This window comes from Suncus etruscus, chromosome 3 (genome assembly GCF_024139225.1).
Source record: "Suncus etruscus isolate mSunEtr1 chromosome 3, mSunEtr1.pri.cur, whole genome shotgun sequence".
Taxonomy (NCBI): Eukaryota; Metazoa; Chordata; class Mammalia; order Eulipotyphla; family Soricidae; genus Suncus; species Suncus etruscus.
In genome coordinates, this window is record NC_064850.1 from 37,291,081 (window position 1) to 37,303,188 (window position 12,108).

The following is a 12,108-nucleotide window of genomic DNA, read 5'->3' on the forward strand; positions in this document are numbered from 1 at the left end:
CCTACAAGGTATGGAAATGATAATGATAATGAGGTATGTTATGATAATCCTTTCCAGTGTTTTCATAATCACTAAATTAATTTTGACATATTTAATAGAGTTCTATAATTCAGGGATTCATACACACTGATATCATTTTGTATAGTTTCTCTCTGATGTAATTCACTTAACATTTGTCAAGATTAATGCATGTTGTGTGGATATTATTGCTAAATCAGTATTTCATCACACAAATATACCATTTTTGTTTATTATCTCTGATGTACATTTGGGCAAATTCATATTTGTTGGTAGTGTACATAAAACTGTGCTGCACACTTTAATGTTATATTTTGTGACAAATGAGTTTAGTTTTCTTGAGTATACTTTGGAATGGAATTGCTGGGTCATAAGAGTTTATGAGAAAGATTTTTTTAGCTATCAGGTTATATTCCTGAACTCACTTCATTGATCTGCATCTCTCTATGTATAACAGTATAAATCTTTTAAAATATTTTGGCTTTCTTCTTGAAATTGTATGGTGCAATTTATAATTTTCTTTATTGCTCAGCTTAGCTCTTTTAAGATCTTTGTATTGTAATATAAATTTTCTATCAAAAATTTATTTTGGTTTTTGGACATGGTCATAATTCTCATGGCTAGGGCTGGATAATGACCATCTGTGGTGCAGAGGGTTGAGCCCTAGTTAACTCCATGAAAGGCAAGGACAACCCTAGACTAATTCTCTGGCCCCAGAACAATTTTAATTTCTGAAAAAGATATTATCTTGCTGAGATTTTTAATGGAATTTTGTTCAATTTATAGTTCCATATACAAAGAATTGGTCCATACAATTTCAAGTGGTTTAATCTATAAACATGATATATCTTTCCATTATTTAGATCTTCTAATTTTTTCCCTCAGCAGTTTTCTCTAGTTTGCAATATAGAATTTTTGACATTTTTTGGTTAGATACTTGTTGTTTAATTTATTCCTATTGATTTTTTGATGCTATGTAAATGTCATTGTTTTAAAATTTAAGTTGACATTATTTATTGAGTATAAAGAAATGGAATTAATTTCTGTAGGCTTTAGGCTTTGTTGATTGAAGAAACATCAGTTTATAATATTATATGGGTTTTATGGTGCTCAGACCAGGTTTCAGCATTTGTAAATGCCATGTCATACTCAATGCCGAAATCTAGTTTCCATCACTGACTTCTGTGCTTCTCTTTCATTTCATGAGTTTTGCAAAATTCATTGATTCACTTCAGTTGTTTATTAAATAGTTCGATTTTTTTCTATGGTGTCTCTATAAATAAAGACAAATTTGCTATTTCCTAGTTTTTGGGTGTGCCACACCTTGTAGAGTCCCGTGTTAGTGTTAGTGCCATTCCTTGGGAGGTCCCCAAGGCTATACTTTGTGGTGCTCTGGGGACCAAGTAATGCTGGGGATTGAACTCAGTGACTTGAATGTATACAAGGTGTATGTTCTATCATTCTGTGCCACATCTCTGGCTTTTTACCATTTATTTCTGTCCCTACCCTCTCTTGGTATGAGAATTAGGAAATTGGCTTAGGATTTTCAGAAAAATGTTGAAAGAAGTATTTGTTCCTAACTATAGATTATGTTTCCTCAGTAAGAAGTGTTTCTTTAGGGTTCTTTAGATGCTCTTTATGTTAGTTTGAGCAGTTATATTTCATATATGAACATTTTTATTATCTATAGATGTTAAATTTTATTTACTTATTTATTTATTTTATTTAATGACTTGATTTTTGGATTATACCTGGTGGTGCTCTGGTACTGCTATTAGCTCAGTATTCAGGGATTATGTGATTCTGGGGATTGAGTTTGCCTTCCTGCTTGCAAAGCATGAATTTAGTCCATTGACTTGTCTTTCTGACCACTAGCTGTTAAATATGATCAAATGTTTAGATCAACTAAAACAACTCAGAAGAAAATGTCTCAAGTTTTATTTTACTTTGTGGATACCATTGTTTCCTGTCCTGGAATGATTTTGTTTATTTTCTTTACCCAAGATTTTTGAGGGGAAAGGGTAAATTGTTGATTTTCAACACTTAAATTGCAGCATATTAGACCATGTGAACTACCTGATGATATTTGTTTATTTATGCTGTGTGTGTGTGTGTGTGTGTGTGTGTGTGTGTGTGTGTGTGTGTGTGTGTGTGTGAAAGGGAGACCATAGGATGCAGTACCAGGGATCACAGAAGAATGGGACTGTGCTGTGGCTCAAAATAGTGAATCAAGGGCCCGGAGAGATAGCACAGCGGCAAGATGCGGCGTTTGCCTTGCAAGCAGCCGATCCAGGACCAAAGGTGGTTGGTTCGAATCCCGGTGTCCCATATGGTCCCCCGTGCCTGCCAGGAGCTATTTCTGAGCAGACAGCCAGGAGTAACCCCTGAGCACCGCTGGGTGTGGCCCAAAAACCAAAAAAAAAAAAAAAAAAAAATAGTGAATCAAAAATCCTAGGCTCTGCCACTGAGCTCCAACTCTACTCCCTCCTATAATTTGTAATATGCTGTTTTACTCTCATTCATTTAAGAATATTTAAAATTTTTTGTTGTTGCTCTACTTTTGCCTTTGTTTCATTTAGGAGAGGATTATTTAACTTCCAAAATTTCGGGCTCTGGTAACCTCTTGAAATTATAGTATAATTTTATTGTAATCAGTGAGTATTGTTTCCTTCATTACGCCCTTTAAAGATATCATTCATCTTTCTAATGAGAAATTAGGCATCTTTAAAAAAATTGTATTTCTGAATATATTTTCTGAGTTTCTCCTTCTTTTAGGGTATTTAGTACTTCTGTTATCATCTACCTAAATATGATGATCTTTGCATTTCTTTAGCATGGGGTTTGCTAAAATTCTTGAATTTTGGCTATATATAATTCATCATTTTTAGAGACATTTCAGATGTCTTTCTCCCTAGATATTTATTCTGCTTCTTTCTTTTCTCATCCTGGGACCTAATTTTTTTTTCTATTTCCCCATAAATATCATATAAGCCATTTCTGTAGGACTAGAGAGATAATAACAAAGAGGTGAAAGCACTCATCTTTTATATCAACGACCCTGGTTTGATTCCCTGTGCTGCATATGACTCCCTGAGTAACTTTAGGAGTGATCTCAGAGCACAGAGTTTGGAGCATATTTGGGTGTGGCCCCCACCTCTCCAATTATTGGTCTATGCTTTAGTTGAATTTATATTAACTAGTCTTTGAGTTAATTAATTCTCTTTTCTGCTATGTCCAGTATTTAATAAAAAGCTCATCCTGTATGCTTTTAATGTCATCACACATATATTTTTTTTTGTTCTTAAATTTTCCTTTTGTTCTTTTATTTTTTTCTCCAGAATTTTCCTTTCTTTCTTGGAATTTGCATCTTCACAACCCATTTTTTCAGTTTTTTTTTAACCAGGTTTTTAGTACTTATTTTGAATTATGTGCTTTAAAAAACATTGTGATTTTATTGAAAACTTAATTTTATTTTTTTTGAAGGAACATCTTCTGAATGTAATATGGGTACTATAAATAAAACTGAGAAATACATGTTTTGATCATAATCATGAAACACACACAAAACTACTGCCTCAAAAGAAAGAGTACAGTGCTAGAGTGGTAGCACAGTAGGAAGAACATTTGCCTTGAATGTGGCTGACTGGATTTGATACCTGGCATCCCCCAAGCCTGTCTGGAGTAACTTCTGAGCATAGAGCCAGAAGTAACTCCTGAACACTGCTGGGTGTAGTGCCCCAAAATCAAAACAAACAAAAAGAAACAGAACATTTGCTCATAATTGCTCTCTCCAGGCATCATTTCTAGTATTAATGAAGTGCTTATAAGTTCTATAACTCCCAAATTCAGTTTTCAAGGAAAGGTTAAAAAATTAAAAAGAATGACTCATTATATTAAAAAAAAGTCGCATTCTAGCAATATTAATGCTAAAATGATGTCAATTAAACTTCTTATCACCCATGAAGTGTTATTTCTTTGAGTCTGCTATTACTGGCAGATTTATTTTCCTTAAGGACTAAGATGAAGTTTGCATATTACAATCTGTGGTATTGTGACATCAGCAACTGCTAGTTCTTGCCCATCCACAAATCCCTATTCCTTCAATGTCTTGGAGAGATTTGGCTTTATTTCTTCTTCTATAGAAGTTACTTGCTATAAATATATTGTTCTATTTTCCCCTTTGAAGGTGGCTGTGAAGGCTAGAGAAGCATATGCAGAGTTCACTATTGGTAAATAATCCAAAATCTCCTATAGTTTAGCTGTTGGAGGCAACAAAATATTGAGATAGCTGGTTACAAGCCCAAGTGTGCATACTTGTGTGTGTGTATGATGCATCTACATTATTCAATACCAAGTAATTATGAAGGGGACTCTATGCACTTGTGGCTATTTAAAAAGCCTCAGTGACACACAGCCACAATAACTGTATTTGTGGAAACTACTGCAGGAATGATTTGTTTTTTTTACCAACTCTTGAGTGATTCTCTGTAATACTCCTAATATCATATTGAGATGCTCTTTCTTGGGGTTCATTTTTTTTCCCAAAAATCTACTGGATATAATCAGTTATTCTCTATCTAATAGAAGTCCTGCTCTAAAAGCCACTGCAATATATTTACACACTCAATACAATGTTCTGATTGTCTGGCTATAGTTAGATGCAATGGTATATGTGAGAAAATTAACCTTCAGTGTGCACTCAGTATAAGCAGAATTACTTGAGTATTTCCTTTAAAACCTTCTTTGTCCCTCTATCTATCAAAGGGACAATGGAGTTTACCTCTAATACACCATCTTCATAATTTAGAAGCGATGGCCACATACCTATTATCCAGCTTCTGGCTATGACATAATTTAAGTCAGCTATGATTTCTATGAGTTACATACAATAATATAAAATCATCAATAGAAAATGTCATTAAGGGCTGGAGAGATAGCACGGAGGTAGGGCATTTGCCTTGCATGCATGATGGTGGTTCGAATCCCGGCATCCCATATGGTCCCCAGAGCCTGCAGGAGCGATTTCTGAGCTTAGAGGCAGTAGTAACCCCTGAGCGCTACTGGATGTGACCCAAAAACCAAAAACCAAAAACCAAAAAAAAAGGAAAGTGTCATTAAAATACTGAAACTTGTTGATGTTTGAAACTGCATTGCAATTAGGAATTATGTCACTTAAAAAATTCTGCAGCCATTTTGTGTGAAGCCATCCAATATCTTTAGGCCTATGAAAAAGTGCCTATTCAGCTTGGAAACATCCAGAGAGCCCATGTCTATTAGCATGAGTCTGTCCACATGCAGGGAGTGCCAGATTTTTCAGGAGCTCACATACTAAGCCATCTGCTCCACTGATTAGAATTTGACACAATCTAACAAAAACTGGAGAGATTTCAGTTTTGTTTTCAAAGTCAGGGTGTTTGAAGGGTTCAGATTGCTCGAGAAATATGATGCCAGGGACCTTTCTAGTCTCTAGTGTCCCCAACCCCACTACCCACAGCCTTTGGCTACTTGCTATCTGCCATGTTGTTCCTACTGAAATCTCTGCTTTTATTTTGGAACTTGGGCAAAACTGCAGTGTTTAGGAGCTCTACCTGGCCTGGTGATTAGCAGAGGCTACTCCTGACATGGGAACCTGGAGTGCGTTCCAGCATTTCTTAGGCCTTACATACTAGTTTTTTCTTAAGTGTAAACCTGATAAAGGAAAGAGATAAGGAAGACATAGATTACTAATATCAGAAATGAATTATGGGGTCGGAGCTATAGCACAGCTGTAGAGCATTTACCTTGCACGCATCTGCACAAGATGGACCTACGTTCGAACCCCAGTGTCCCATATGGTCCCCCAAAGCCAGGAGCAATATCTGAGTACATAGCCAGGAGTAACCCCTGAGTGTCACCGGGTGTGGCCCAAAAACCAACACCAAAAACATCAAAAACAAACACACACCCCTCCCTCAAACCCCCCCTCCCCCAAATCCCCAAAACCAGGGGACTAGAGAGATAGCACAGTGGTAGGGCGTTTGATTTATATGTGGCCAACCTGAAAGGGACCCCAGATTAATAAACGGCATCCCATATGGTCCCCCAGCCAGGGGCAATTTCTGAGTGCAGAGCCAGGAGTAATCCTATACACCACTAGGTGTGACCCAGAAACCAATCAATCAATTAATCGTTAAAGTTTAAAAAAGTAAATAATTTGACCAAAGTATATCCTGACATCTTGGTTTGTGGAACACCCTTCTCTGAAGCTCCTTTCTCATCTGCCCTTTCTGCATATATCCCAGCTGTTGCATAAAGCAGCTCTTGGATGGGGCTGGATGGTAGAGGATGGTGATGGAGGGATGAGAGGCCTTTCTCCTTCAGCCCAGGCCACGTGTCTGCAACCCCCTCCAGCCGGTGGGTCTGCTGCTACAGGATAGCAGCGGGGGGGGGGGGGGGGAACTCACCACAGTCAGGTTCCAAGAGATATCAGCTTCATTCAGCCCTGGCCAACATGTGTGTGGCCTATCATAACCTTTTACCTGGATCCCTTGTACCTTGTCTCTCAACCATCTCCCCTCCTCATGCTTCTCTCTCAATCCATCCTCCAAATCCCCTTCTGCCCTTGAGGCAAAACCTTTTGTTCCTCACCAAAGACCCCTCCCAGAAATGGGCAGGTCTTATTAGCAGGTAAGGTTACATTAAGAATGGGGGATGGGGTAACACCCACTAACTACCTTTGCCGTAGAGTTCTTAACTCTGACCCCTTGGAACACAGGGCTTTGTTGGCTCTACTCCTTTTATTGCAGTTTTTGTTTTGTTCTGTTCTTTCTTTTGGGCCACACTTGGTGGTGCTCAGGGCCTACTGTGAGTCTGCACTCAGGATCCATTCCTGGCAGGGCTCTGAGGACCATAAGCTGTACTAGGGATCTTGTTTATGCTGCTGCTTGAAAATATTCCTTGGCAGAAAGCCAAGGTGAATGGAGAACTTAATTTCTATGCTTTACTTTTTCTTTTCACAGTCTGTCCTTAATATCTCTGTCCAAATGAGAAGTTAGTTGCTTTTCTACATTTTGATAATGGAATTCACCTTGTTGTAAAATGTTGTGCTTATAGCCAGAAACTCTCTTAATTCCTCAAAAAATAACATCATCTTGTAACCACAGTGTTTAAACAAAGTATTTAAAAATTATGCTCTACAAAAAAAAATTATGCTCTATTCTTCTCCATCTTTCTGGAATTACAGAGATTCCTATCTAACCGTTCTCTATGTAATGTTTTCTATTCCCCGTCCCTACTTTATCATTTTGTGTTTCATGCTGAGTCTTTGTATTTTTCAGAATTTTCTCCTTGATCAATAATTCTTCTTCAGTTTCTTAATTCTTTTTCAGTTCTAGAATTTAATGAAATAGAATTTCTATTTCATCCTTTAAAAAAAATTGTATGCTTGAAACTCAATTGTGAACTACTTTGTAATTATGGAAAAAGAAACAACTGTATTATGAACAACCTGTTATCACAATGTTTAAATAAAGTAATACTACTAATAATAAAACAATGCTCTGTGGCTAGAGTTATACTTCAGCACCAGTGACCCTTGAGTGTAGAGCCAGGAGTAAGCCCTGAGCATCACTGGGTGTGGTTCCCGAACAACAACAATAACCCAAAACCTAATGATATGATTATTGTTTTGCTAGTACATTGATTTATTTGAAATTCTCAATGAGAACTCAATATCTTGGGCTCAAATTTTCTGTTGTCATTAGTTTCTTTTCTTCTTCTTTTTTTTTTTTTCTTTTTGTTTGAAATCCATGGAACTTCCTTTGTTTGCAAGCTTCCTTGGCATTGTCATCAGTGCAGTGGGAAGCCTACTAATGTGGTGCTGGCACATATGGTTGCTCTGTGCCAGTGTTTATTTGGTGGCACTCAGGGGTTGCTCCTGGCTTGGGGTAGAACAGTGCTGGGTCTTAAGTCTGTGGTCTTATGCCGGCAAGGCAGAATCTGTTCCCCTGAATCAAATTCTTGGGTTCTGGATATCAAAAATGCTGAAGCTAATTGGAAACTTTGGATAATGTTATTTCTTCAGAAAAAGTTTCCTTTTTTTAAATATTTTGTCTTATTCTTTAATTAATTAATTTATTTAAACACTGATGTCACAAAGTTGTTCATGAGTGAGTTTCAGGGAAGTGGGAACATTTCATTGTATTTTTAATTTATTATATTTAAGCAGGGGTCTCAAACTTGCAGCCCACGGGCTGCAAACGGCCCTCCCGTACAACATTTTGTGGCCCTGCCCTAGAGCAATCTTTTTGTTTTGTTTTGTTTTAGTTGTTTGGGTCACTCCCCTCAATGTTCAAGACTTACTGACTTTGCACTTAAAGATCACCGGACTTTGCCTCCTGCGGCCCGCAGCTAAATTGAATTTGAGATCCCTGAGTCTTAAAGTAATATGCGATGGTCTTGGTGATCACAGTTACATCACCTAGAAAGAATTGCTTTAGGCAGAGTCAGTGTGTAAAATAAATCTCCACATTGTGAAGTCACCACACACTGTGTTTCCACTCCAAACATATGGGTCTGATGAAGGTAGGGCAGCCGCAATAGATTAATAAACCAAGCCAGTCAGGAGGGAGTTATAGAGTCAGTCTGCTTATCCTCTCATGGTCTCTCCGCTGAGTACACCAAACCAAACTATCTTTTTTTATTCTCCCAGAACCAAATCCACCAGGTAGGGGAGGATAGAGTTGGAGACAAATGCACCTATGCAAATCAACTTTTACAATTAAAAGTGCTTCCTGAAAAGGAGGAAGTTGTGGGGATGCCTTTGTTTTGAGTTGATAGCTGGGCATCATCTTATAGCAGTGGATATAGTAATCCAGAACTCAAAAGAAACAGACTAATTCACTAGCCACCTATGAACTATTCTTTGATTTCCTTTTTAGAAAAACTATTTAATTAAAGAACTGTGATTTACAAAATTATTGATAGTTGGGTTTTGGGCGTAGAATGTTCTAGCACCAATCCCATTGATCATGTCATTTTTCCTCCACCTGTTTTTCCATGTTCCCTCCTGCTCCTCTAGCATGCTACCTTCACAGACATTTTAAAGTTTGTTGATTGTAGTTTGGATCTCGTATTTTCAGTATTGTTGAGGTAAGGGATAATCTAGTCATTTCCATTTACTACCTTGTTTCCTCATCCAGCTATATGATTTCACAGATAAGTGAGATCATCAACCTGAAAATTGCATGATGTCATTGTTCTTTGTAGTTGCACATAGTATTCCATTAAGTAGACACACCACCTCTTCATAATCTGTTCATCTGTGGTTGGACCCTTAGGTTGATTCTATATTTTAGCTATTGTAATGCAATAATTAATGGTCATACATATGAATAGATGTTTTTGTGCTCTTGGGGTAGATACCCAAAAGGGGAATTTCTAGGTCCTATGGCAGATTGATCCTGTGACTGAAATGTCTACACACTTTTCTCCAGGCCTTGAACTAGACAACATTCCCACCAGTGTTGATGAGAATTTTATTTATTTATTTATTTACCACATCTGCGCAGACATAAACTGTTCCCACTATTTTTGATCTGTATCATTCTCACTGGTGTGGTGAGATGAAATCTCACTATTGTCTTTAATCTGCATTTTCCTAATGATAAATAATCCTGAGCATTTTTTAATGTGCCTATGGGCCACCCTTGCTGTCTTTGTCTGAAAAATGTCTGTTCATTTCCTCTCCCCATTTTTGATAGTGTTTTTGGATTTTGTGGGTTGTTGATCTTTGTGAATACTTTATATCAATCTGAATATTAACCCTCTATCTGATGTGCAGAATGAGGATATGAGGATATTTTCCCCACTTAGCTGTTTTTAGTTTTTGTCCTTGTTTCTTTTGCCATGTAGAAACATTTTAATTTGATATAGTTGCATTTGTTTATTTTTGATTTTGTTGCCTTTGCCACCGGTATCAACTCATTGCAGGAACCTTTGAGGCCCAAATTGTGAAGCGTTCTGTCTATATTTTCCTCAAAGTGTTTAATAGTTTCTGATTGGATTTCAAGGTCTTTGGTATACTTTGAATTGAACAATATTCTTTATGAGGATTGGCTTGAAATAATGTTGGTTGCTTCTGGAAATGGCACCCAAGGTTTTTTTTTCTTAATATTTTCAACAGTCAAATATAGGTCATGGATTTCTTTTGTGCTCAGTCTTATTTAAGAATGCTTTTCTGGGGCCGGGAAGGTGGCGCTAGAGGTAAGGTGTCTACCTCCTAGCGTAGGACGGACCGTGGTTCGATCCCCTGGCGTCCCATATGGTCCCCCCAAGCCAGGGGCGATTTCTGAGCGCATAGCCAGGAGTAACCCCTGAGCGTCAAACGGGTGTGGCCCCCCCCCAAAAAAAAAGAATGCTTTTCTGTGTTGTCACATAAGGAAGAAAATTTTCTTTGTGTAAAAGAGTGAAATAGTGAAATAAATAATTAAATTGCTTGATTGTTTTTCGGATATTTGGAACTACCCAAATCTTTTCTTATTTTGGTTCCAAGATATTTTTTAATTATAGCTTAAAATAGTCTCATTATTTAAGATATATGTGAACATATTACATAATATTTTAATATATAAATAATTCTTGAAAGAAAATATTCCATTAAAATGAGTGTATATGATATATGGTAGTTGAGAAGCAAGAGAGAATAAGACAATAAAAAGCTTCAAGCATATGTTAGATAGGAATTTCATTATTATAAGTCCATTAAGAAAGGCAGATATTGGGGCCAGAGTGGTAGCACAGTGGGAGGGCGTTTACCTTGCATGTGGCCGACCCAGGACAGACACGGGTTCTATCCCCAGTATCCCATATGGTCCCCTGAGCCAGGAGTGATTTCTGAGCACAGAGCTAGGAGTAACCCTTGAGTGCCGCTGGGTGTGGCCCAAAACACCAAACAATTAAAAAAAAAAAAGACAGATTTTGATAACTAAGTCATACTGGAAGACTGAATCATGTACAATTCTCACACTTGCAGAGTACTGCTATAATATTGGACCTGGGGAATAAGCTGATGAAAAATCTCTCATGGCAGCGTATTTCTGTCATTCTCTGTTTGCAGCCTTTCAGCTCAATATGTACTGCCCTTTGCTCCAACTTACGATCACTTCAAGCTTAATGACATGAATATCCAAATGAAAGCAAATTCTTTTGTTTTTATCGCCAACACCCCATCAGCTCCCCCAAGCACTGCAGGAATGATCCCTGAGTATAGAGGCAGGAGTAAGTCCTAAGCCAGAGATCCCCAAACTATGGCTCGCTGGCCATAAGACCAAATTCTTATAGGTTTCCAGCATCACATCCCTGTACAGGGTCCTCTGCTTATTATTCGGGAGCTGCCAGTCTTCCCAGGAATAGCTCCCCACCAATTCCCTAAAGAACACTATCCCCCAAAATTTATTCGGTGTCTTTGTGTAGAGGACTATTGAGGTAGATTTGGGAGAGTTGAAGGGAACCATCAGGAAAAAAATGGCATGTGTTATTCATAGGTCTTAGAGTGTGACATCCAGGGCTCTTTCTATCTTCTTAGTTTTCTGCTTCTTCTAATCCTCTGTTCAATGCCTGAGAACCTCTTTCATTTTCACAAAAACCTTCCATGAACAGTTCATGAGATATCAGGGGCAAGAGTTCAGGGGAGATCAGGAGTTCTATATAGTCTTAGACCCATGACATTTGGTCTGTTTCTGGAATCCTTTTTGATTTGCTTAATTCTTGGAGTCTGATTGATTTAAAAGAGCTCTTTCGAATACTCCTCCGCTCTAAGAAAAGATAAAAATCTTGCCTTCTGCTACAACATGGATGGAATTAGAGGGGATCATAGGAAGGGAAATAAGTCAGAGAAAGAAGCACAAATACCAGATGATCTCATGTATAAGTGGTATAGAGAAAAGCAAAACAAGGGAGTGGAATATGTTTATAGATAACAAGCCTTCTGACCTTTGGCTGGCTACAGCACTGAAGAGACCAAAGGATGTTGGGAAGGATGCTAAGAAGGAGGATCTTTGGCATTTGGGTGCTGCTACTAGAGAAGAAAAATCTTGGTAGATGTATGAAGAA

General features: G+C 37.7%; 1 protein-coding gene across 1 annotated transcript in view; it reads left to right on the forward strand.

Moving 5' to 3' along the window:
• UNC79 (unc-79 homolog, NALCN channel complex subunit) overlaps nucleotides 1-12,108 on the forward strand; it is a 307,457-nt gene that overhangs the window by 87,621 nt on the left and 207,728 nt on the right. The window lies entirely within an intron of this gene.